At 35.3% G+C, this 25,588-nt stretch overlaps 1 protein-coding gene across 7 annotated transcripts in view; it reads left to right on the forward strand.

The window, feature by feature from the left end:
* The window catches only part of MEF2C (myocyte enhancer factor 2C), a 164,975-nt gene that overhangs the window by 15,422 nt on the left and 123,965 nt on the right, over positions 1-25,588 (forward strand). For 2 of the 7 annotated variants that reach the window (XM_004678145.1, XM_004678146.1), the window contains exon 1: positions 4,761-5,252. The gene's annotated coding sequence lies outside the window, so the exon portion shown is untranslated. Of the gene's footprint in view, positions 1-673; positions 766-3,851; positions 3,919-4,760; positions 5,253-25,588 lie in introns of those variants that run through there. The other 5 variants (XM_012721839.1, XM_012721840.1, XM_012721836.1 and 2 more) reach the window with 4 other exon arrangements.

Consider the following 25,588-nt stretch of genomic DNA (forward strand, 5'->3'; position numbering starts at 1 on the left):
GCATTTGTCTGTGTTAAGTACAGTTAAATACTGCTTGGAAGGATAAGGTATTATTGGTAATAGAATTCATAAACAGTACTAAGTCCACATCATTAATCCCAAAGGATTTAAAATTGGCCTCAGGCAACATATAAAATAAGTCCTTTCAGCAACTTCAGTTGCATTGCAAACATTTTCCAATTTGACAAGTTTCGTTAACTTGGGATATGATAGGGTTTGCTGTTCTTCCTGGTAATTCTTAATCAGATATAAAAGTAACAGTTCAAAAATAAATATAAAGAAAGGATATTTGGGTATGAGATAAAGGATGTGATTAAATGTTGAGCTGGAATAATAAGCCCTTTGTATAACAATTACAAATTCTCAGTCATTCTGGATGATATATACATATATGTGTGTGTGTGTGTGTGTGTGTGTGTATAAAACTTAAGCCGTACCTAAAGAATTTTTAAAATGTAGATATTTGGCACACTATTTATATATAAGGTTATAAACATCATAATTAGTGATCATTTAAATGATTATATATGCAATACATTGGTTTGGTTTTTAAATCAGAATTAAGTGTTAATTCAGATTAAGTGTTTAAGGAAAAACTTATTTATGCACTTTAACATATGTCAGCATTCTTGAAAAAAAAATTATATACCTTTTTGCACTTATACCTTTTAAGGTGCCAAAGAAGAGTTGCAAACTGTGAAGTAACTTCTATGAAGAGATGAAGTAAAGAATGGACGGCAAATGACTGGCAGAAAAGTGTATGTGGTAAGTACTTAACATTTGTTATATCATCTTCCACAAAGTTCATTCATAAAGGAAAAACTGCAAACTCTTTGACATTAGGTATTTATAATGTAGACATGCATAAAAATGATAGTTCTGTAATCATTGTATACTTTATATAGTAAACAGTGCCATAGCATTTTGCTTAAAGCTCACATCACATTTCAGAACCTACCTTTACAAATCTCTTTTACAATTAATCCATTTCTCTCTCTCACACACACACCTATATTATAACTACAGAAAAGCAATGTATTTTAAATATTATTGTACTTTATATCATTCTACTTTTTCTATTTTTCTGAACTTATGCATTCCATTATCATGTTTGTGTTGCAAGTATTCTGACTACAGAACAAATACTATATAGTTGAATAATCTTGAGGGGTAGATTAATCTATAGCCTTTGTTCATCTCAGGGTGGGTTGCTGTGGCAACCGCCCCAGCTTACTTTAAAATAATTTTTTAAAGCTCACTTCAAGAGCTACACCCAGCGTGGGCCAAGCTTAAAAGCAGGCAGACCCAGTGCACAGGGCTTTAGTAGACTGCAGACTTAATGTGGAGAAGAGGGTGGAGTAAGATGGTATGCAGCCCTAAACAGAACTTAGCAAAGCTCTCCCAATGGTTAAAATCCTGAGGATAATGCTCTCTGTAACATCTGTGTCACTTTAATTAAATATATTACTAAACAATTAATTTTTGAGGGGGTAAGCACATTTATATGCTTGCATTTATAATAAAGCATTTAAAATAATTATTTCATAAAGAGAATAGTTGGTGCTGGGGGTGGGAAGGAGGCTGGTTTAATAATGTATCAATCCCAGACGTCATTTTCTCTTCACAGAATTGTGCCCTTTTACTTAATAGAATAGGACACTAGATTCCAGTTGTTTTAAATAGTTTTGAGTTTTCTACTGCCAATCATAGAACCAGAAGTCATTTAACAATAAGCAAACAAAGGTTCAGAAAGGACACAATCATAGAACCAGAAGTCATTTAGCAATAAGCAAACAAAGGTTCAGAAAGGACACCTTCATTAGCTAGACACAAGTTCTGATCCAGACAGAGAATACAGGCCTCTTCACACTCACGCTAGAAGCTTCTATCTATAACAGAAACTACTCTCATCTAAGCCAACTAGTGTTAGGTCGAAAGGATCAGAATAATCGGAATAATAAAGTCCAGGAGTATTTAAAAAAATATGTAAAATACACTATGGATTAGCCACCTTGTGGATTACCAATGACTAATTTTAAATCTCAGGTCACTTTCTATTATATATCTCTTTACCGCCTCTTCTTTTCCGCTTCAACTATAAAGGCTCATGGGAAGGAAACTAATGCTAATATTAACTTAGGTTACACTTAATTAAGAGGCTAAATCTGCTGAAAGGAAAATCGTATATTTTAAAAGGCCAGTTGTGATACAGTCCAGATCCAAGTTATTTTCAAATTACCAGTAGTGTGGGGTTATACACACTTTTTGAATGCTGGTATTATCATTGATAATTATAAGTCTGTTAATAGGTTTACTATGAACTACTTCTTTAAAATGTTAAAAGAGAAACTAATTTCTTTTTAAAGGAAGATAATTTAAAACTAAGTTGTACTGTGGTGAGCATAAGCACTCTGTAATCCATCAAAAATTGTTTGAAACTCATGTAGTCTGTGTCTTTTTGTACATGTAATAAAGGCTTTTACAATTTGTTACATTAATTTCAGGCATTATGACAATAAACTCAGATGTTCCTGCAAATAACTTACTTGGTCACAGTATTTGTGAATCTAGAAAAAATCAATTTTATCTCTGCCCATAGATAGACAAATGTTGCATTGAAAATGTGTATGCACCTTTAATTTGGGGGATTTTTTTAAAAATTATACCTTCAGTGAGAACCTGGTGTAGGCTATCTCTGTCATTTTATCTCAGTGAATCTGTGCTAGTAAGTTCATAAGCAAATATATTGTAGATAGTAATCTATATGAAATAATACTATTTCAAGTGACTTTTGCTTTGTAACAGTTTGCTATGCTTTCCTACAATAATAGCAAGAGATTCCGCTAAGGTAGTCACAATACTGATGAGCCAGAAGCTTGAAGAATGTTCAGCTCTAGTTGACTTGCCTGTAAATTCAACCTTCCCCTCTCAAGTGAAGCCTTGGGGCAGATACCTAAATGTTGAGCCTGCTCTTCTGAGAAAAGGTACTCACCATCAAATAGACCCTACAGTGAAGCAGGAGGCTTTTTGAATCACACTGTCCCTGTGTATTAAAATAGTCTAGAGGCACAGTGCAGAACTTAACAGGAAATGCAACTAGTCATTGGGTTAAACACATGGTGCCGAAAGGAATTTTTTTAAATGAGGAAATTAATTAGCTAGATAGTTCAGTATACTCTTTTGTCTACTCTTGTACAATCAATATTTTTATTTCCCCAATGTAGATTCTCTTTTTCCTTTCACGATATTAATAAAATTCAATTAGTTTGAACGTTTTACATGATCTGTCGCTCTGCTGGCATGCAGTCTTGTCTTTTCATGGTCTGTGTACCAGTTGGTATATTTTATCTTTGGCTTTATTGGGCGTGGCATAATTGGCCAAGGAGGGGGCGGTGCCCAAAACCTAATAGCCCTTCCTAAATCTTGAATATTATTAACCTGTTTTTCGGTAAGGAAAAGTGTTTACTACGCTTAATCCTTAACATAAGTATCTTCCTTATCAGTCTCCATTGCTGCTTCCTGTGCAGCTGAAACTCTTCAGGATAAGTGAAGTCATGAGTTATCGGATAGGGAAGCCTAATGCATTCGGGAAGTTGGTTTGGTTTACATGTTAATGCCTTGGATAAAATCCAGTAAGGTGTGGAAGAGAGAGTGGGAGGAGGGAGGGCGAAATCTCCGAGGAAGCTGCCGCCTCGGTAAATATCTCCAAACTGGTTAGAAAGTTCATGGCCCCGCGATGAAGTGGAGATTTCAAATACTGCTCATTTCTCACTCTGTGCACCACTAACCCTCGGGAAATAGTTCGGCCTCGCTTTCTAACTCCCCAACCTCCCGGCGTCGAAAGCCGCGTTTCTGGGCATGCAAGAAAAGCGCGCTGGAATCGAGTGCTGCAGACATCCTGGACCGTGGCTTGTACGCGTGAGTAACTGAGAGGCGCTCGAACCGGTGGAAGAATGAAGTGGTTAACGCGTCTTCAAACCGGGAAAAAGTCACCAGAGCAACTATTAGGGTCGCGCTCCTATTGGTCAGAGGAAAGATCCCGACTTTAAGGACTTTCCTGCAGGCTGACTCCTGGCGTCCCCGGGGAGCGAGCGCGCGGCTGCCGGAGCCTTGGCTCTCCGAGCGTCCTCCGCGGCGGCTCCTGGAGAGCGGGGAGCCGCTGCTAGCCGTGTTGTCTTGATTTCGTGCAATAAAGAATTGTCATTAGGTTTGCGTATGGCATGTGCCATTACCCCACCGTAAAACTAAAATTAGCAAAATGTCAGGAATGGAAAGATTGATTCACCAAGATGCAATTATCATTTAAAAGTGCTTGATTGAGGTACTGATGTTCAGTGATTTATTCTGCATACCATATACATAATTAAAGTAGTGTAGTGGAGTAATTTATCAATCTAGTTGAGACTGGAGGGGTGAGGAGGGAACTGCTGTATGTTTGTTTTATTAAAATGCTCCGAGGTCTAGTCCCGCCCCCCTTTTGCAAGAGTGAAACTGATGATTTCTCCAGCTCGCGGAGAGTCAGCGGTTTGGGATTGTGAGGGAGAGAGACACCGAGAGAAAAAGGCAGCGCGAGGCAAAGGCGAGGACAAAATCAAATCAAGGGAAATAAGGCACGAGGTACTTCGTCGGACGTGCTGCTCAGAGCCCCCCGCCAGTGTGCTCGGTTTTCCCTGCCACCCCCGCCTCCTCTCCCAATATCCTCCCCCCACTCCCACCCCGCCCCGCCCGCCGCCTTTTTTACGCGATGTTTCAAAGGCTGTGAGCGGCTCTCCTTTTCCCATTCGTCTTCTGTCACTTCCTTCCTGGACGCAGTTTTCTGGACGAGTCTGGTTACTTTTAATCCGGCCGGCCACTGAGAACCACTTTCTCCTCCTCCTCCTCCTCTTCTTCCTCCTCCTCCTCCTTCTCCTCCTTCTCCGAGAGGTTTCGGCGCGCGCGAATGCGCGGTCCCGAGCGCGCCTCCCCCGCGCGCTCTCCCCTACCCGCGCGCGCGCGCACACACACATCGTCTCCAGCTCTCTGCTCGCTCTGCTCGCAGTCACAGACACTTGAGCACACGCGTACACCCAGACATCTTCGGGCTGCTATTGGATTGACTTTGAAGGTTCTGTGTGGGTCGCCGTGGCTGCATGTTTGAATCAGGTGGACAAGCACTTCAAGGCTGGACGAAGTAAAGATTATTGTTATTTTTTCCCCCCTCTCTTAAGAAAGGAAAATATCCCAAGGACTAATCTGATCCGGTCTTCCTTCATGTAAGTACCTCTGACATTTCTCGAGGAAATAGAGATAGCCTGGGTATTGTCTCTGAAATCTGCATCAGTATATTCCATGGCCCTGGGTCTTTCCCTGTGCCTCTTTAGAAAACTGAAATTGGGGCTTGTTGTACATTCTCTTCGTTAGATTCCATGATTTCCTTGTTTGTTGCTAAAAGTAACTTTTTAGATAGTCATATCCGTTCGCCATCAGCTATTGAAATCACTCCTGACTTGTTCTTGTCACACCAGTGTGTTTAAAGTTTCATGAAGTTAGTTCACGTCATTAGCATGTTTGATATGGTGGAGCGTGTGGAGACGGGTGGATTTTAATATATAACAGAATGTTCTGTGACCTTGAAGTACATGCTGTAAGATTTAGCAGTGAGTTCACTGTGGGAAGATGCTCTTGTGAGTCCCCCCAAAGACTGATTTGCTGTGGGTTATGCTTCTAAGCCACTAATTCTTGGGATTAGTTTGAGCTAAAGCTTGGCTGTCTGTCAGGATACCTTTGTGCATTTCCTTCCCTTTCCAAAATATTGCCTTAATAGAGGGCTTCTTAATTGGTTTGGACAAAAAGTATAACCCTAACCGTGGTAGCCTATGTATTTCACAGTTGTTGGGATTTCAGGATACATATGCATTGCTCTTTAGGTCAAGTCAAATCCATAGCTGTTCAAAAGCAAATAAGGTTAAGCCTCTTCAGTTGCCTCCTGTTTGGACTTTGGATGAAAGTTACCAAACTCAATGCTAAAGTTTGGCACAAAGGAATTCTATCTAGACATGGCACTTTGTTTATTGCGTTTTGAACATTATGCAAGAATTTAAATGTAATACTGTTATCTCCAGAATATGGTTCTTGATTTTTTAAAGGGAACTCTCACAGAAACATTTCTGACTATTCTAGGTCCAGTAGTTCGTATTTGAGGGAAAAGTCTTTTTTCTTCACATTTTAGGAATGTGTCTTGGGTATAAAATACCTTTATATGTACATGCTGACAGTATAATAAGTCCAATCAGGCTCTCTGCCAGTTCTTTACTGGCTCTCAGTAGAGAATTGCTTTGACACAATGTGAGTTTTACTATTGTAAATCTGATACTAACTCTAATAGTAATTGTCTTGTAAAATAGTTAGTGACTGCATATATTTTCTAAGTGCTATAAAGGGAACTCTAGGCACCTCATTATAGCAGTCAAAAAAAGTGACCAACCTCTCTTACACTGGCACCTTGCAGTGGAATTGTGGTTGCAGAGTAAAGATGTTTATGTGGAGTATAATAACTCCAATCCCTAGAGACTTGGAAGGACATGGAAATGTGACCACCTGTGAACCCCATTTAACCTCTGGATTGCATACTCATTTTTAACTTTAAATAGATCAACAGTCTCCGATTTGAGACTTACACATCTTATTTGATTTTTTAAAATAATGAGAGTTTGGGTTAGTCTTTGAAAGTGTTCAGTATGTACCAGTCTGGCACAAACACTATTTTTTTGTTTGTTTGTTTGTTTCTCTATCATCGGTTTTGGCTAAATACAATGCAGTTGCTAAGCCATATTATTGTCTTCCAGTGTATTCATGAAATTATTAAGTTAAAAGAAGTAGTTCTAAAGCAAGTGGATTCAGAACTTGACAGGTAAAATGAGATGTATCAAATCTAATATTCTACCTCGAGAGGAGAAAAAAATCTCTTATGTCTCATTCTATTTGTAGGAAAGCACATTTGGCTATATATTCGACTAATAACTCAATTCTAAAGGTTTTCATCAAAGCAGACTTTAAATTCAGTTTGATTAAATTACGGTCAAGCTAAAGAGTCAATAGTTGGCAGTTATCTTTTGAGTTTTACTAAACTTTATAAAATCGACTTTTTGTAACTAGTGTCATTCACACATCTTTGGATATTTGTGTTGTATTTTCCAGACTTCCAGTATTTTACTTCATTCATTAGTTACGCTGGTCACGTTCTGATTGCTGCATATGTGTATGGAATACATTGAAAGACAGTATTAAAGCTGCAAGTTTTGAAAAATATTATTTTGTTTCTTTGGTTTAAGTGACATACAAATACTTTATAGATAGAAGCTAATTTTCCACCTTTTCTGAGCTGTTCATACTTTAAAAGTATGCAGTCAGATATATTAGTTCTTCAAAATAGAAGCACTTTAACATTAATTATGTACAGTTTAAATAACAAGAATTTGCTGCACCTTGCCTGCTTTTTTCTTTGTAAACATAAGCAATTTCCAAAATGTAGGTTAAATGGTTCATTCCAATAGAGAAAAAGGTTATCTGATGATTCAAAATTGAATCCTGAAAAAGCATTATGTTTTATATATTTCAGATGTCTATGATTTTTAACCTTGGCCCTCATTTTATCGAGTCAATAAATTGCATAACTCTGCAATCAGACCTTTCTAATAAATGATCTGTTGTATTAAATATTTTACAAAAAGTGAGTTAAATAATTTGCTGGCATGTGTGAACATTATATTTCAAAACTTTCTTTTGTTTATTGAGTATATCTAGTGGTTTTACTTCCCAACTCTAGATGCGGTATATTTTGAGCCTATGAAATCTCAGAAAGTGACAAAAATGAGGAAATATCAGTGCAGCAACATTTGTGCTACATAGTACAAAAATATAAATATTAAACAGAGAACCTTGGTTTCAGGACCTGATTCAAAGCAACATGGTAGAATTTCACTTGCAATGAGGGGTCACAGAGTAGACTTTATTGACAAAGTTCTACTTTTGTACAACAGCACATCCTCTGAGAAAATACCACGCTAATTAATGTCTAAAACTTACCAATAGACATATGTTCCTTGTATGAATATAGTGATTGTCTGGACACAAAGAAAAGATTTAATTACTGGTGTTCAGTCGAGGTGCTGTATATAGAAGGATAGGTGATTAAGATCCCCGTCCTCTCCACTGTACCTTAATCTCATGGGTGCGTGCACTGCCTTGTACTCTGTAAAGCCTGAGTGTTCCCTGAGATCTGTCATCGTTAGGAAATCAAACCAGATTACAGGGGCGATTCACAAAACTAGAAGCAACAACAGTCTGTGCACCTTACAAAAGGCGTATTACGCAGTTCACGTGTTATTTTGATAGGTCAAAGATAAAAGCTGATTGTTGAGGAATGGCAAGACACTCCGATTTCAAATGATTGCTAGATAAGTATACCACAACCCTGTTGCTTCATCATTAAAAGAGTCATTCAAACAGTGGAAAACTGCGTTTTCAAATGACAGGGCTTAGAGTAGTGAAGGAAAAGAAAACGTGTCCTTTTGAACAATACCTTCATTGCTTAAATTTTAAGTTCTACCTCTTTTTTATGAACAGACACTGAATTCTGTGGCTGCTTATGTGAAGCAATTTTGATAAGACTTAATTGCATTAGACATTTTTAGAGGTGCTGCAGAGAACATCAAATAATACATTCCAGAAATGAAATGTATACTTCATGATATTGAGAAACTGGGTAAAAAAATGCATAGCAGTCAGAAGCCGTTATGTTATTCTGCTATCAGATATATTCTTTTTAAAAACATGTAATTACATAGTTATGAAACCATGCATTTGAAGTACATCTTACTAGATTTTTTTAGTTAAATAATGTATATTTCATGAGCATTATATAAAGATCATTCTTCACAGCAAAATATGTTTTGAGAGTTTATTTCAGAGAATAAAGTTTGGGGCTACATACTGACATTCGAAAATCCTAACTTCTTATACATCTTACTCCACAATAATTTCTTACTTCTTTGAAAATTGAAGTCCTTTTTTACCCAACTGATGCCTCCTAGTGTTTCACACAATAAAACACTAATGAGTCACCCATAAATGTAAACATTGCATTTTCATTGCCTATATCTTCCGTGATACATAAAATTAATATTTATGTGTTTAATTTTCTGTGCATTATTATAACAAGGTAGGAAATTCTAGTGAGTGAGATATTTCATCAAAGTGTGTTTGTGGCATAAACTTCCAGTTTTTCTTTGACCATAACAATATCTTACTAAGTTTTAATAAGTTCATCACCATCAGTTCCAGTTTATATAGTCACTGTTTATACTTAACTCTTATTCTAAGGGAAAGACATAGGCAGAATAGCTGAGCTTCCATTTTGTAGGCCTGAAAATTACATAGCTTAGTTCATCTGTGAATGCCTGATGAACACATTGCAGTGGGACTAACCATTTCATTTAAACACTAAACCAGCTTAAGAGAGAAAAATTTTGCTGATTCTGTGTCTTTATATTTGCAAATTTCTATGTAAAGTTGGAATAAATAAAAGGGCTTTAGAAAAGATAAAAGTAAAAATTAATGTACCAATTCCCATGAAAATGGAATGTATCACTTTATTAGAAGACACCAACAAAAACCTTGTCTTGGGAGAATATTATTCTATGTAATAGAAGGTAGATTTAATAGGGACATAACTTCTTGGGCCCAGAAGATTGTCTTAATGAGGAGAAGTTAGTGGATACCAATTTTGATGTGAGTTTTCTTTCTTAGGACAGAAGGAGCATAGACTTTCAATATCCTTGGGCTTGGGTGATTTCACATAGCTTTCTGATTCTATTTCAAAGACGGATACGTTAGTTTCTGATTATTTTTCTTTAAAATATTTAGGAAAGGGAGCAGTCATTCCCTTGATGGGGCTAAAATTCAAAGGATGCAATTAAAAACTCCTAACATTTCTGGGCCTCTTCCTGAGTTGGCAGACAACACACAGGTGCACAAAAACCTTCACCAATTTCTTCTACTAACACTTAACAAGTGTTGGAGCATGCAAACATCGATGCTAAACTAGATGTAGTTTATCTCTATTACTGTGTATCTGTTCTTCGTTCTCCCGATTCTAAACACACAGCATTTTCACAGTATCTGTCTCACATTTAAGATTTTCGCATTTGGTCAATGCCGTACTATTACAATTCTTGCATGTTGGACACATTTCAAAGAATGTAAGGGGGTGTGTTCCTTTCGTTCAAGGAAGCAAACATGTAGAAAGGGGTGGACCTTTCCCACAAGAGCCACATTTCTTCCCTTGGAGAATTGAAGCAAATATGCAGTATGTAAGTGAATAACAGCATGAGAAAAAACAATTTCTAATGGTCTGCTATAGTTGTGAGCAAAGGAAACTGTCAGGTTGTTTTTTTTTTTTTAAGCAGTTCTTATTAATAGCCTTTCTCATACAGAATGCTAGAAAATATCTCAAAGTTTTGTAATTTTAATATCATCTGTTATCTCTAAAGTGGACTAGGGTTTTGCTCAAAACAGAAATTCAAAGATAACTATTTTGTTTTACAGATATATTGAGGTATAAAGAAATAAAAGGTGTGAGAAACACCCACCCTACCCACTTATTTCTCTTATGTAGATAGCATCAGTGTTTTTATGATTTTATCTGTGCAAGGAAAATAAGTAAAAGAAAATTGTATAACAAAGAAAACCATTGTAAAGAAACTAAGATTATAAAATAGATTATCCAATGTAGTATTACCTCACATTTCTTTGATATTATTTTAATTTTAACTACAAAAAGAAAAGTCATATTACCATTAAATAGGGGAATCGTGCAATAATCTGTTATATAAATTCATCTTCTGGTTTCAGATGATAATATGAGTAACGTGTCATCATCATCATAATGCATTTGTTGTGCATTGTCATTTCACTGCCTAAGTTAAATCTCTGCATTTATCTTTTAACTATAGCCAGTGTAAACAAAGTGCAAAGTACACATGAGAGAATCTTTTGAGGACATTATGAAGGAAATCGGTGACATTACAAGCCATAAAAATAGTAAGCCTATTATGGGCAGATTTCTGCAGGAATCATTACTCTTTAATAATGCAGACGTTATAGAGACTTTATTAATTCTTAATGCTGTAAATTTGAAATGAATGAAGCGCTGTTGTTCATCCTGCAACTGGTTGCAATACATGTAGAATGACAGTGCAAAACTTCAAATAATGATTTAAATAATATACCTTGAACTTGTTTTTAGAATCTGGAGAAACTGATCTGTGAAGTAGTCCCTGGTGAAAACCTCCTTTTCCTAAGTAGCATCCTGAGCTTGGTCTGGTTTTCCTCTTGTATCTTATTGTGATAGATAAGATGCATGTGAAGAATTCATACAAATTGTTCTCAGATACTATGGATCTCTAACATATTGGATTAATTTTTCTTTGATTGATGTATAGTGGGTTTTTTCCCCACCTCAAACAGCTAAAAACTACCCCTATTTTTTTTTCCTCTCACATGTCTCTGTTTCTTTCAACAAGTTAGAAAGACAGCAAGAGAATATTCATTTCCCGGAAACCCAAAGGTGGGCAGCTTTGGTTTTAAGTGTGCTTATTTATTTACAAAATTAGAAAATAGACCCACTGATGTAAATAAGTGGGAGACAAACAAGGAAATTAGATGACTACTTAAGAGGTTAAACATGACTTTTTTTAAACCATCTGATTAATTGTTGACCACGCATTAAGGTATATAACCATTGCTTATCATGGTGAGTTTGTATTATTATTTACTGTAATAGGAGAGGTTAGGATTTCTTTAATTTTGAAGATTATTTAGCAGACATGTCCACTGGAGCATTTTATTTTTAGAAATCATAGCCACACAAGGAAGCCTTTATAGGACCCACTACCTAGTTGCAGTCGAAATCTCTTCAATGAATGAACATATACACATACAGAAGAACGCACATTTTTAAATTATAATGGTCCTATATATTTTTTTAAATTGTCACGTTCCTTATATCCGAACAGAACATACGTGTCTCAGCAGATGTTTTACGTTATATCCTTCATGTAGGTGAGTCTGTAAATGTAGCATTTAACTTACGTGGCTTTGTGGGAAGGTAGTTTGAGGAGTTTAAACAGGGAAAAAAATACATCCCTCCAGTTACTGTAGTTTCAGCACTTTCTTTTTAAAAACAGTAATTATACTCAGGATAAAGAAAGAAAAATAAACTCTCTTAATTCTTTCGAACATCCTCAGCCTCTGAGGTAGCACGATGGTGTATTTTTATTTCTGAATATGCAGAGCAGGTACTGCAGCTGAGCTATAATATGAAAACTTCCTGGCTGCAGACCAGACCCAGTGCACAGTGCCACATCGTGAACTTCCCCTCTGTCTCGAGTGATTTCAGCCCCAAGTAATGTCCTTTCCTCCTCTTGCGTACACTAGGGAACCCAGAGCCTTCATCCTGGGCAATTGCTTTGGGAAAGGAAAAGCATGTTCCCCTTCTTGAACTTGGAAATTCTGCCTTAAATCACTAAGACAATAACTGCAGAGTGGATTCAGTATGTTTCCTCTTTTTTCCCCTATAAAAGCAGTTTAGAATGCATGAAACAATAGGTGTCAGATAGAAAATAAGACCTCTCCCCTCACCCCCACCCCCCCCACACACAAGCAGGCCCAATCAAATGTCTGTATATTTGTTTTGTTTTGTTTTGGAAAGAAAAATGTAATGGTTTCTTTTCAATGAAGCCTGTACACCATATTCCAAATGTGTTAGGTCACTTTATGATGCAAATTAACATTGAATGGGTTTTTTTTTTACTTATCTCTGGAAATAGCCATGTTCTGCCACAATGTGTGGCTCTACGGTAATTTTTATTGATAAACAGTTTTAGTGATTACTAGGTGAAAATACAGAGTGCAAAAAGAGAAAATATGGGCTTTAGTTTTCAGCCTGGGTTATGCTTTCCATTTGAAAGGTTAACAGTAGAAGGAATGTGCTTACTACCATGAAAAATAACTATGTATATAATATTCTTTGTATTTGATACAGCAGACTGAAAGCCCATATTTCCCCTTGTAAAATAGTTTAAAATGGGTAAAACCAATCTTTAATTACCAGTTACATTTTCAACTGTTACCATTTTGATTATTTTTAAATCCTATTAAAAAAGAATTTCTAACTTCCATGGGTCCTTTCAATCAGTAGCAGAATTCTCATTTGTGTGAAGTGAATTGTGTGTGAAGACAAATTATTGCCAGCACACCTTTTTAATACTAGCTTTCTCTTGTAGGAATACATTAAATGGAAACTCTAAGAGAAAGTGTTACTACATAATACATATTTGTTCCAACTTTATTTTTAAACTAAATTATTGATTTTTACAGTGTAAAAATAGTGTATACATGCTAGTTTAGTCATTAACCCACAAAGCCAGCTATTGATCGCCTATATAAAACTTACCAAATCAGACCCATGGTTCAATGTAATTTAATTGTATATCTCTTTAAACAAAAATAGATAAGGAAGATAATTGTAAATATGTTTAGGTATCAGAACTAACTTTCTGTGGGTGTAAATGTTTCCTACAAAGTGTCTAGCAATTAATAGAGCACACATTTGAAATTGTAGAAGGTAGCTGAGAAGAGTATGATCACAATGGCCTGTTCTTGCCACAGGTGTTATGAGTAAGGGCCCTACATCTGGCATAGTTTCAATGCCCATTAGCAAGGGGGAAAATGTTAAACTTGTTTTTTGCATATATTAATATACATAGGAGTCAGTAAATTTTTGACATTTATTTCTTACAAAATTGGACATTCTATTTTAAAATTCAGATTAAAGCTTTAAACCTACACTTTTACTTTAGAATATGATTTAGGGGTTCTTTATCTTCTAGTAATTTTCCCGAGCCATAGGATAATTTGAATCACCCCCCCACCCCGGATAAATATTGTTAGACACACTGTCAAGTTTCAGTTGGCTTAAAATGTGCTCTGGATGAATTTTTTCTTAAATAAAAAATGGATAATTTTTCTATATAAATATAAAACTTACAAAACTCTACCTGATTAAGACATGAATCTCATAATAGTAGTTAATTCCTGTAATAGTTAATTCTCTGGGCAAGAATTAAAGAAAAATTAAACTGTGTTACCCAATAAGTGCTTTTTTAAGGCGCCTCATTTCCATTAATTTGAAGGGTCTTACTAAGTTGTTGGGTGGTCCTTAAGTAAAGGTTTTGTGGTCTAAAAGTAATTTTTCCAACTTTCTACACTAAAAGTTAATATGTGAAAAGGGTATAAACCAGAACTAATTTCATCAGGATTATTTTTCTTAACCTAAATGAAGATAAACAAACCTGGCTACCAAAAAAGAAGTGTCCATTTTGTTCATGTCTGGTATTTATCGAAAGGCCACTTTTTCTGGATAGGTGATAGGTTCAAGAAATAATTTTGAATCTAGTTTTCTTTTCTTTAACATTTGAGTCTTTCTTCCCCTTCCATAGACCAAAAAGCAGTTCTTGGAATGATGTTAACAGAGTTGCAATGGGCCAGCTGAGATAACTGGTCCCTGGTTTGTTTCCCTGTAGTCTTTTGGTGGAAATGAATCGGCACTGTCCTTTCTTGGACTGTTTGCTCCTTCTTGTTTTAGAGTGAGCACAGTGTGATATTTTTGCATAGTTTCGAAAATCAAAACTTCTTGACTTCACCATTTTCCCCTCCATTTCTATTGTTTTTGGATTCTTTCCTGTGTTCCCTTAGTGCTTCAAAGTATCTGGTATTGTGAAAGCAAATGCACTTTTAACTTGTTTTGACTACATATGTGAGATCATAGAATTGTTTCAGGTGTTCATTTATCTCCTTACACTTGAGAGATTGATGTGGTTTGTTACAGCCCAATGCCATGTCATGAAAGAGCTCTAGATACTGATCTTGAAACAGCAAATGCTACAGAATGGTGTATTCGTAAGGAACCACCGACAGCTTTAGAGTTAGTGGATGGTTCATCCACGGCAAAAATGCACAGCATCTTGACGTCCCAGGAGGTGATATGGCTATTTGATTTGTTAAACCAAATTATGGCTTTCTTGATGTTCTGTAGAGTGTTAGACCAAAACTTCAAAGTGTGTGTGTGTGTGTGTGTGTGTGTTTGTAGTTTGTAGCAGGTGCAAGCTGGAAGAGATTAGTGAGAACTAAGAGAAAAAAAGCATGAGAGAACAAGGATAAATGCAAGAGAAAGAGAAAATCAGTTCTTTTGATTTGCAAGCATACAAAGCTTGAAGATCTCTCTTCCATACTTGATATCATTTATTTAATTACATATGTGTGTACATACAGGCCCACAAGCAATAGTTAAAAGTAAAGACAAACTGGGTTCAAAACCTAGCACCTCAGCTACCAGTTAGTGGCTTTAAGCATTTATTTAACTGCTAGAAAGCCTCAGTTTTAGCATCTGTAAAATGGAGATAATAATACCACCCACTTCTGAGAGCTGTAAAGATTAAATGGGGAAAATACATAGAAAAGCACACTGTGAATATTCATTAATTATTAAATTATTATCACAGTAGTCTGTTTAAATCATCATGATATCAATAGTAACCACTTAGAAATGCTTAGTTGGGATGATTATTTTGAACTTTTTTTCCCAGTAATACTTTTGTAACATTAAAATCGGGTCACTTTCACGGCACCTTTCTAATTCTGATGCAATGTGAGGTCAGTGCTAATGATTGCTAAGTACAGTATACGTCTTTTGTCAAGAAAATCAAAACCTTTCACAGATCAAATGTTAAATAAATATAATATTTTTAGAATCAGAAATGGACTCAAAGAAACAAAATAGTTTCATCCAGGAGTTTTAAAAATCATTTATTGAAAATGCTGAATTCCAGGTAGGTGATTGCTTTATTTTACCAAAAGCTCAGTTTGGAAGAAGTGTTTGATGTAGATGAGGGTATTAATAGCTGGTTTTGTAGTGAAAATAATTTCTCATAGAATTCTAAAGATTTTTCTCTTTAGCATTATTATTATCCATTAATGAAGAAAGCATTATTATTAACATAGCAAATTTCTAATTGTATGTGAAGGTAGAATTATTTTATGAGGAATGAGTTTCATTTCACTCATCTTCATTTTCCTACATCACCCCTTTTAAATACAGTAGGTATTCTGTAGGTTTATGTTGAATACATTGATGAATTGCATTTAGTCATAAAGATTAAATTCATTTTTAATTGGGTAATAAAATTGATAAATAAATAGTGTTCCTATCACACTTTTTCCCATATTTAAGGGACCGTTCGTTTTAATTGTAGTTTGTCAACTTTAAGTGGATGAATGAATGAACTTATTTTAATTTGGGAATTTTTCTTCATGAGATACTAATGCAGATTTTAACCTGAAAATTATGACTGTTGACAGCACAAATAAATAAATTTAGGTAATATGTGGATGAAAACAGGGATATTTCAAGTCCCATAGTCTGCTTACTGCTCTTTTGTTCAACTGTTACATTCACTTAATTTCCAAAAGAAATTCATATTTTGGATGACAGGTAATGTCGATGAGATCTGACCAATTTAGACAGCCTGTGGCATTGCAACCCCTTGCAATTTTTCCCATGCTCGTGAATAATGCCCCTCTTGTGTGCACCTTGCATCCAGCTTTCTTTTCTAGCCTGGTTTAATGCCTGGCTAAAGAGTGCTCAATGCAAGGAATAGTTGCAGAGTGGACTTCCCTATGGTAAAACAGCATGGACAGCTCCCAACACTGCAATCAAGGATGCCTCTAAAAGCTTTAATTTAAAAATAATAATAATAATAATAAGTCTGCGTGAAGATGATGGAGCCCTCTAAGGCATATGGGCTTAGAGAATTATTCCCATCTGCAACCCCTCCCCCTCCCCCTGCTTAGTAACCCTTCCAGGGTTATGATTACTGGAAAATGGCTGTTAATCACCAGATTTTTTTTTTTTTTTGACTGCAGCTGCTTCAGTCAGACTACTAATCTATTAAACAACTTCATCTCCAGTTTAAAATTTGCATTGTATACTGTATAGAATAAATTTTCATTGTAATCACAGCAGCCAAGAGAACTTCCTGATATGATTTATAGAAGCGCATTTGTTTTTATGTATGGACCTCTCTAGTACTATTGAGCCAACTGTTTAAACAATACTGTGGTTGATCAGCATAAAGTAAAATATTGCAGCACTATTGAGAGCAAGCAGCGTTTACAATAGTCACATTTGCAGAATATTTCAATTGTGGCATCTTTAGTTCTTGGCAATATAATACCCACATAATTCAAATCGTAACCCAGATATTTAAAATTTGATTTAAGCCTTTTAGAAGTTTAGCATTCTTGTACCAGACTGATAGAGACGTTTGGCCTCTTTTACCACTCTAATGCTCCTTACTTTTGCCATAAATTAAAGAAATAATTCAAAACCTGAGTCAATATTTAGTGTTGAAAGAGGACAAAACGACTCTCATTTACAAAAGACCCCTTGAAAATGCATTCGTATATGTAAAATTGACAGGCTAGGCGAGGTGGTTGGATGAAGTTCATCCTGTTGGAAAGAATGTTTCAATTAAAGTTGAGCACTTTCTCTTCCAGGTCTTTTTTTTCTCCATTTTTTATTTGCTGTGCCAAGGTATCCATGTGCGTTTTTCCACTGTCATCTGGCTCATTCCCAGCAGATGCACACAATCTGTTCTGCTGTCACTAACAGGGTTCGGTTTATGAAAAGAATGTGTCAGAACATGCCACTATAGTCACTTTTACAGGTTTTTTTTAAGAGTAACTGAGAATATATGCATTGCCCTAGTTTTATTGTACTCAGCCCTTAAGAGATTTCTAAGAAACTTTTATAATATTCATAACCAAAAGCTTTCTTCTGTATGTTTTTAAGCAAATATTTATTTTTCTAAAATTTCACAAATATCTTTAATGATGTACCAAGTGTATTGTATTTAAATTTAAAAGTTGATTTGTATAGGAATGTTTAAAATAAAGCAGAGGTCCATGAAAGACAAATATACAATTTAGAAATTTTACTGCATAATCACAGACCTGTGTCTTTCATAAATTTTCTTTATGTAGAAATATCAAAAAGATTTATCACAGACATTCTTTTCTACACATTAGTAAGGCTTTCTTTAAAAAATATTGTGATAGAATGTTTGAGGGGTGGTCATAAATACCAATTATTTGACTTGATATTGTTGGTTTCCTTAAATCCCTAACATCAAGTTAAACCAAAAGCAATTAAACTATCAAACACAGCCTAATCTTGTATAGAGAGACACTTGATAAACTGCTCTCTCAAAATAGTGTCACACTTTTCTTTTGTTCACATTATAAAAGCATAATAGGTAAATATTTCTGAATTTAATTTTAATTTATTATCTCTATACCTGTCAATTTTTCTTAGTAAAAATTCAGACTTTTGTAGTCTTCATAGCAAAATTTTCTCTGGCTTTCTGCGAGTTTTAAAAATATGAGCAACGAAAGCCTACATTCATTCCTGAGTAATGAACTTTATGGTAGAATATGAAGTTTTACATGTAAGTTAATACAATAGATAGATAGATAGATAGACAGATAGATATAACAGTATTTACTTTCTTCTTAGAATTGAAGGTTTAGAATGTACTTCAGGGCTAATTTTAGATTTTTTAAATATATTTTCCATGATAGGTGACTCAAAATTCAGGAAAATTAAACATTTTTACCAGAGTTATAATTCACATGCACTAAAAATGAAGATTCCAAAATTATAATGATCAATTCTATAAATTAAACAAAATTATATAGATTTATATAAGAAACAAGCCTTAGATTTTTATATAAAGAAAATTTATGAAATAAAATTTGTCATGCTTTCTGTCAGAAAATGTTTTGATTATGGAATTGGTAAATTATCACATAGACAATACATATGGTATAATTTTCAAAACACCTTTCCATATATTAACAAGGAAATAATAATTTGAAACTTAGGACTGTTGTCTCATCATAAAGATTAATCACTAAATTATCTTTCTAGAGTTTTATCACATAGTTGTGACAGTAAGTTTTCTTAATATCTAAAAAAGGTTTGTTCATTATATTTCAAATACAACTATACGTCTATGACAAGTTGACTTGTAATGTGATGATGTGAATGTGGCAGATAGAGTTTAAATGAGTGAGAAAGGACGGATTTGGAACTCACTTTTTCCCGCTAGTATTTTATCGCTAACTTTATATATCAGAGTTCTTACTCTAGATTGCAGGGACTTGTGGCTTGAATTTTAATAATCCTGAATATTTGCTCTTGGGCTAAAAAGACAACTCTAGCCCAAGAATCGCAGGTGGTGAATTGAAAGCTCAGTTGTATCCCATGGAATGTGGGAGCCTCTCACTGTTCCCCCACAAAGCCATCAGTAGCTGAAATAGAGGAGAGTTGTCGTCATAGGTGATAAGATGGTGGACTCAGCCTCTCCCACTGCCAGGTTTGTGGGAGGAGCCAGAAAGACTGGAATAATCATTTCTGACGATTTGAATATATACAGGCTCACTTCAAGGCAAAGCTCTATAAACTAACTTAATTATCCATATTCTGAAGGAATAATCTTTGACATGCTCTATTCTTCAAAGTAAAAATCAGTCCTAAATTTCATGGTGGGGGGTGCCTAGCCCTCTTAGCCTGATTCACAGAATTAAAATAGTATTCGCAAAACAATAAATATTTTAAAATATCAGATCTTCTAAAAAGGTAAGCTCTTTACTTAATACTGCTGTGTATAGAAATAATCAGATTCTTTTCTTAAGTTTTTTTTTTTTTAAGTTATGGGGAAAAGAATTTTGAAATTTGAAGTGTTCCGGTTGTCTCACATGTGAACTAAGGTATTTATCTCAAAAAAAAAAAAAAGTTTGCTGGTTCCCTCAGTTTACAACATGGATGGGGGTGGGGGTCAGGAGTGTACCACACTCCTTTCTGGTTTGGGAGGTAATTCTTTGCATTTGCTTTGTCATAGGCCCTTTTGGAGCAAAGACAGATTATTTTTGTAAAGCTGTTCCTAAAACATGTATTATTCATAGACTAAGAAACCCATCAAAGTGTCTCACTGCACATGTAATGATAGGTTGGACTGCAGTGACCAGAAGGCTCTCCACTCAGCTTTCTTTAGGGAATTTAAAGACAGTTGTATCCTTTTTCCATCTGCATCAACATATGTTGACCAGTTGGTTTTCAACTCTTGCTGGCTTGGTGTGGTTGGAAGTAAGACTGATCTTCTGTAAATATAATTGATACTTTCAACTATGACTTAGGAATTCCACTTTAACTTTTATCTAGCATCACTTCTCAAGAATCCCTAATAATTCCAAGAACTTTTATGATATGTATATAAAGTTTATATTGCTCATTTGAAAGTATTGTTAATTTTGACTATTTGCAGATAATAACAATCATACTAATATTTTTTGAACATTCGCTATACCCTTAGGCACTGTTCTAAGGATTATTAACTTGTTTATCTTCAAAACCATGGGGATACATATTGTTATTATCCCCATTTTACAGATGAAGATTCTAAAGCATAAAAAAGTAAGCCAGACAAAACCTCAACCAGGTATTCAGTTTCCACTCTCTTTTACCCATTATGCCAAAATCTCACTAAGTTATTTCTCAACGGTTAGACCAGAAAAAGGAAATGATTCAACTATTGAAACTACTTTCACATGGCATCTTGGGAAAAAGTGGTTAGTAGCCTAAGAATGACACTATCACTATGTTGTGTGATATGTTAAAGATGGCTTTAAAAGAAGTGAATTCTTGATCTGTGGTACAGTTATATATTATTAACCTGAAAAGGAAAAAACATAAAAAAAATAATATATGTGTGTGTATATATATTAGATCTTGTGTGTGTGTGTGTGTATATATATATATATATACAAAAGATCCAATACATATATACACACACACACATATATAATATGTATTGGATCTTTTGTAACAAGCAATATATTTTTACTGTTTTGTGAAATTATATATTTTTTTAGTTTTAATATTAGCTTTAAATTGAAATATATCTAGTTTTACGCTGTCTCTAACTCCAGTTTATGTCTCACTTTTTTGAGTGTTTTAATTTTTCACCTTTATGTTCACAAATCATAATAATTTATATAGTTTTAACTAAAGAATGTGAGCTACATGACAGAATTTATAAATGGATATTAAGTGATTTTTAGGAATAATTAAGTTAATCACTTAATGACATTCTGAAGAACTTGAATTTAAACATACCTTTTAACTATATTTGAATTTAAAGAAGAAAACAAACTACAATGGAGGTGAAATAAATACCAGCTAGTGAGACCAACTTGCATTATATATGAAAATTTGGATATCAAGTTTATTCATTTATTCATCAAATGCATGAATTTTATCTTTTATCAGAATATTTCTGTGTTAAGCAAAAGGTCTTTTAAAAAAAAGGAAAAGGATCACATTTAGAACTTTTACTATGAGAAATAATAGGGACTTTCTTCTAAAAAACAATTTCCGTGTTTTTTTAATGAATGCATTACCGTGCTCTTTACTACAGTGATGATAACAAACTGGTCAGAGGTCAAATAGGACTCAGATATTTCTGAGTTACCAAATGTCTGTGCTGTGGATTTCAAAATTAATAGCTACCATACCTTTTAAGTCATAGATTCCTTGCCAGATTTCCACAGTGAATTTTACAAACTACACTTGGTTCCACTTTATTTCACTGTTGAAGAGATCTAATGCTCATTTGGATTACCATGCAAACACCAAACTAATCTGTAGTCTCCATGTTTAAAAATTCTTGTATTAGAAATATGAATTAAAGATTTGGGAAAGAGTGTAAACTAGAATTAATTGATTACAGGGGTAAGTGGCCTCCCTGTCTCTGTGTGGTGTCCACTGGTGGGCAGTTTTGAGTGCTTCTGCATTACTAAGCACCATTGAAAATGCTGTGTTCATTCCTCTCTTCCTAATGAAATCACTAAGTTTAGTTATGTCTACTTCCTAACTTGATTTTGACTAAAATTGTTTGAATTCCCTCTTTGGAATTTCCAAATGTAAAGAACATTCTTAAGACTCCACAAAACACCAAGTTAATAGTATCTGTTTGAGTTCTAAATGCATGGGAAACAAATATTCACTCCTTAGGCCTAGTTTACCCAAAAACTGAGAAGGAAGGCAGAGAACTGTTGGCTAAATTCTATAAAAGACATTATATAAAGTTATTAGTAATACTTTTGGAAGAGGGTTGTAAAATAACTAATATTACATTTCAAGAAGCCTTTCCACAATTCTGATTATCAAAAGACTAAAGTCAACTCATAGATTTTCAGAAATTGAATCCACTCAAAAACTGTGTGCTGTAATGTATCTTGAGTGCATGTTAAATGACAAGGTCATGGGTACAGACAATGGGTAGCTTTCATGCAGTTATTTCAGAACATTGGTTCTCAGTCATGGCTCTGTGGGAAGCTATTTAAAGATACCAATGCCTGGAAACTCCCTGGTGGCACAACGGGTTAGGATGCAACACTGCAAGCTGACCGCAGCCGCTTCAGTGAGAGTTCAATCCTGGGCCCTGGAGGTGACCCACATGACACGGCGGACCTCTCCTGTCTCGCCTTCTACTCCCCTCAGCAGTGTACTCGACTCGTCAGTCGGCCTGTTCTGCTCCCCACTCTCTTTGGTGAAACCTCTCACCTCCCCGGCACCTCTGGCCTATACCCTAGTTCTGTATACATAAATAAATAAATCTTTCAAAAAAAAAAATACCAATGCCTGAGCCCCCTTCCAAATTCAGATTAAATTGGCCTGCTATCTGGACACTGCTATTTCGGAAAACCTGGGTGGAGAATCTTTCTGTAGGAGATAAAAAAGTTTGCACAACCCCACACATTCTGAAAGTTAAAGAAATAAACAAGTATATAAACTTGAAAACTCTCTTGGACACTGCCCCTAAAATGTCTACTGCTATTCCCTAACATTTCCCCTTGGGCACTTACTCTGATTGTATAACTCAATTCACTCACAAAGTGCTTAACAAGATATGTCTTGCTAGGAAGTAGGGATACAAAAGAGAAAGATGGTATCTCTGTCCTTGAGGAATTCAGCCTGTTGAAGGAGATGCACTTTCTGTGTGCCACTAGGGATATAATGTCACAAACAGTGTATTAAAGGTATGTTAAAGCAAAGTCAGTGCTTAAGGGATGACAGCATATTCCACTTTTCAGAGCTCATAGTTCAGGCCAGACTTCAGTAGAAGAAACCACACCCAAGGTGAGTCTTCAATGATGAGTCAAATCCTGACAGTATTCTAGAAAAGGGAAATTTTTATTAGCCTCACTTCTGAAAGCATAGCAGCCTTTTATGTAAGTTATTTTTATATGACCTGCCATGCTCTTAATGTTATCTCCCCACTTGGAGAAGCTACCTAGGACTTGTACAGGAGTTTAGGTTCTGCTGAAACTCTGGAGGTTGTACCGGAAGTAAGGGAGGCTTCACTAAACCCCCTTTCCATTCTCTAGTGGGACAGCACAATCTCAAGGTTCTTGGAGGACTTGCCCCGCCTTCATGCCCACGCATGCCCTAGCTCCTAGGCACAGCTGAAAGGAAGGATGGCGTGATCCAGGTCCTCCCCTGCAATTCCCTGTTTTGATAAAGGATGTGGAACCAGTTCTGAATGAGGGAGAAAAGCAGTAATAGTGAGATGCCACCGCGAGAATACTTTATGTGGTGGAGCGTCAACTTCTCTCTTACAAACAGTAATTAGGAAAGCTTTAAGTGGTGAGCATTTTTTTTCTTGTCTTAAATAACAAGAAGACAGGCAAATAAAAGTATTTCAGGGATATCACATTTTTAGGGAAAAACTTTTGTGTATTTTAAAAGTATTCTAACAGAAGGGAATTAGTTTTAAGACCCAGCAAACCATGACTTTCTGTGATACAGAACCCAAGAAACTGGATTTCTTCCTTCTATGTTGCTATAAAACACACACATCTGCACACATGCCAGCTTATATGTATACATCAGAAGACAGAAATTGCAAGACATGGCAAGAAAGTAAATACACTAGTTCTATAAGTTACATAGAAAAATATTGCAACCTTTCATAGGAAACCTAACTGTGAAATGAGCCAAATCCAATTTCATTTAAGGCATTAGGATGGTAGTCTTAGTTATATAAGTTATATAAAGTTATATATCAGAATAAAGTTACAAGTCTGTAAACTATCTTTTGTTACAGATCCTAGACTGTGTTACCTCTGCTAATAAGATGCCTTATGAAATAAGCCCAATTTTATATTGGGAAGGAGGAGGGAGAACTAGGCTGCTTTGGTTTGTTATATCATTTCCCAATGACTGGAGTAGAGAATTAAATTAGTTATGAAAGACTGAGAACTTTGATCTAATGGATTGACTTTTTTGGAAGTCATAAAATGTAGTAATTTGATCTCAAATAGATAATACACTAGCATCACACATGCAATTAGAAAATTATCACCTTGAGTAAATTAAATATACAGCAATGAATTCAATTAGCCTATTATTAGAGATTTACAAGTGAGTAAATATCATAAGGTGAAATTTATTTATTTATTTTAATGAAACTGGAAACCTTCCAAAGATTCAGTATGATCAGGTGGAAATGAGTGAATTTAAGCACTTGAAAGTTCCCAGTGCTGGTTTTGCAGAAAAGGGGGCATATTTATCAGTGCAATTCTATCTCAGAAAGGCAGTGCTCTCCTTAATTGCAACTTATAAATCTGCTGAGCTTCAGCAAGACTGTCCAGATGAGTTTTTCTTTACCTCATGCAATAGCTTAGAAGCTCTTTGATTGCAATTGGCTCATAAATGGATAGACTTATAAATTTCAAAAATGTACTATATCTGAGTGAGATAGAGGGATGACATTGTATTGGGTTGTTACTTTCCTAAGGAGTTTAAATCAGCGAATTCCAGGCATGGCTTTACATTTGAGTTCTTGGGAGCTTTTAAAAAGTATGTGGGGAACCAGTTGCAATGATTGGTCTGAGATGAGTATAGGTGTCCATATTTTTAAAAAGCATCCCAACTGACTCAAATGCCCAGCCAGACTTTAGAACTACTGCTAACATTTGAAATCTTCACAGCTTTCTGTCACCTTTGAACACTGCAGTGAAGTAAATAAGGAACACTAGCTTTACTTCCCTTCTAACTATGAAGTTGTGAAGCAAGTACATTTATTTCTTAGTGACAACAGGAAAATTATCCCTTCTATAGACTCTTCCCTTTCCCAGTTTATGAGACCAGCTGTATCATTCCAGTTTCTAAATTATTGGCATTTCTAAAGATGAAGTAACAGGGGAAGTGATAAACTTTATAAATAGACTGCCTAAAATATTTGGCATGTGGGTCAAGACGTAGGCGAATCTGGAAGAAGACTTCAGTTTGTGTATTAGCCAGAGGCCAACAGTTGTTAAATTCCCTAAATTTCCTTAAGAAAGGAAGAGTGAGAATTAAGAACATATT

The sequence above is a fragment of the Condylura cristata genome, unplaced genomic scaffold (assembly GCF_000260355.1).
Source record: "Condylura cristata isolate star-nosed mole 26May11 unplaced genomic scaffold, ConCri1.0 scaffold00007, whole genome shotgun sequence".
Taxonomy (NCBI): Eukaryota; Metazoa; Chordata; class Mammalia; order Eulipotyphla; family Talpidae; genus Condylura; species Condylura cristata.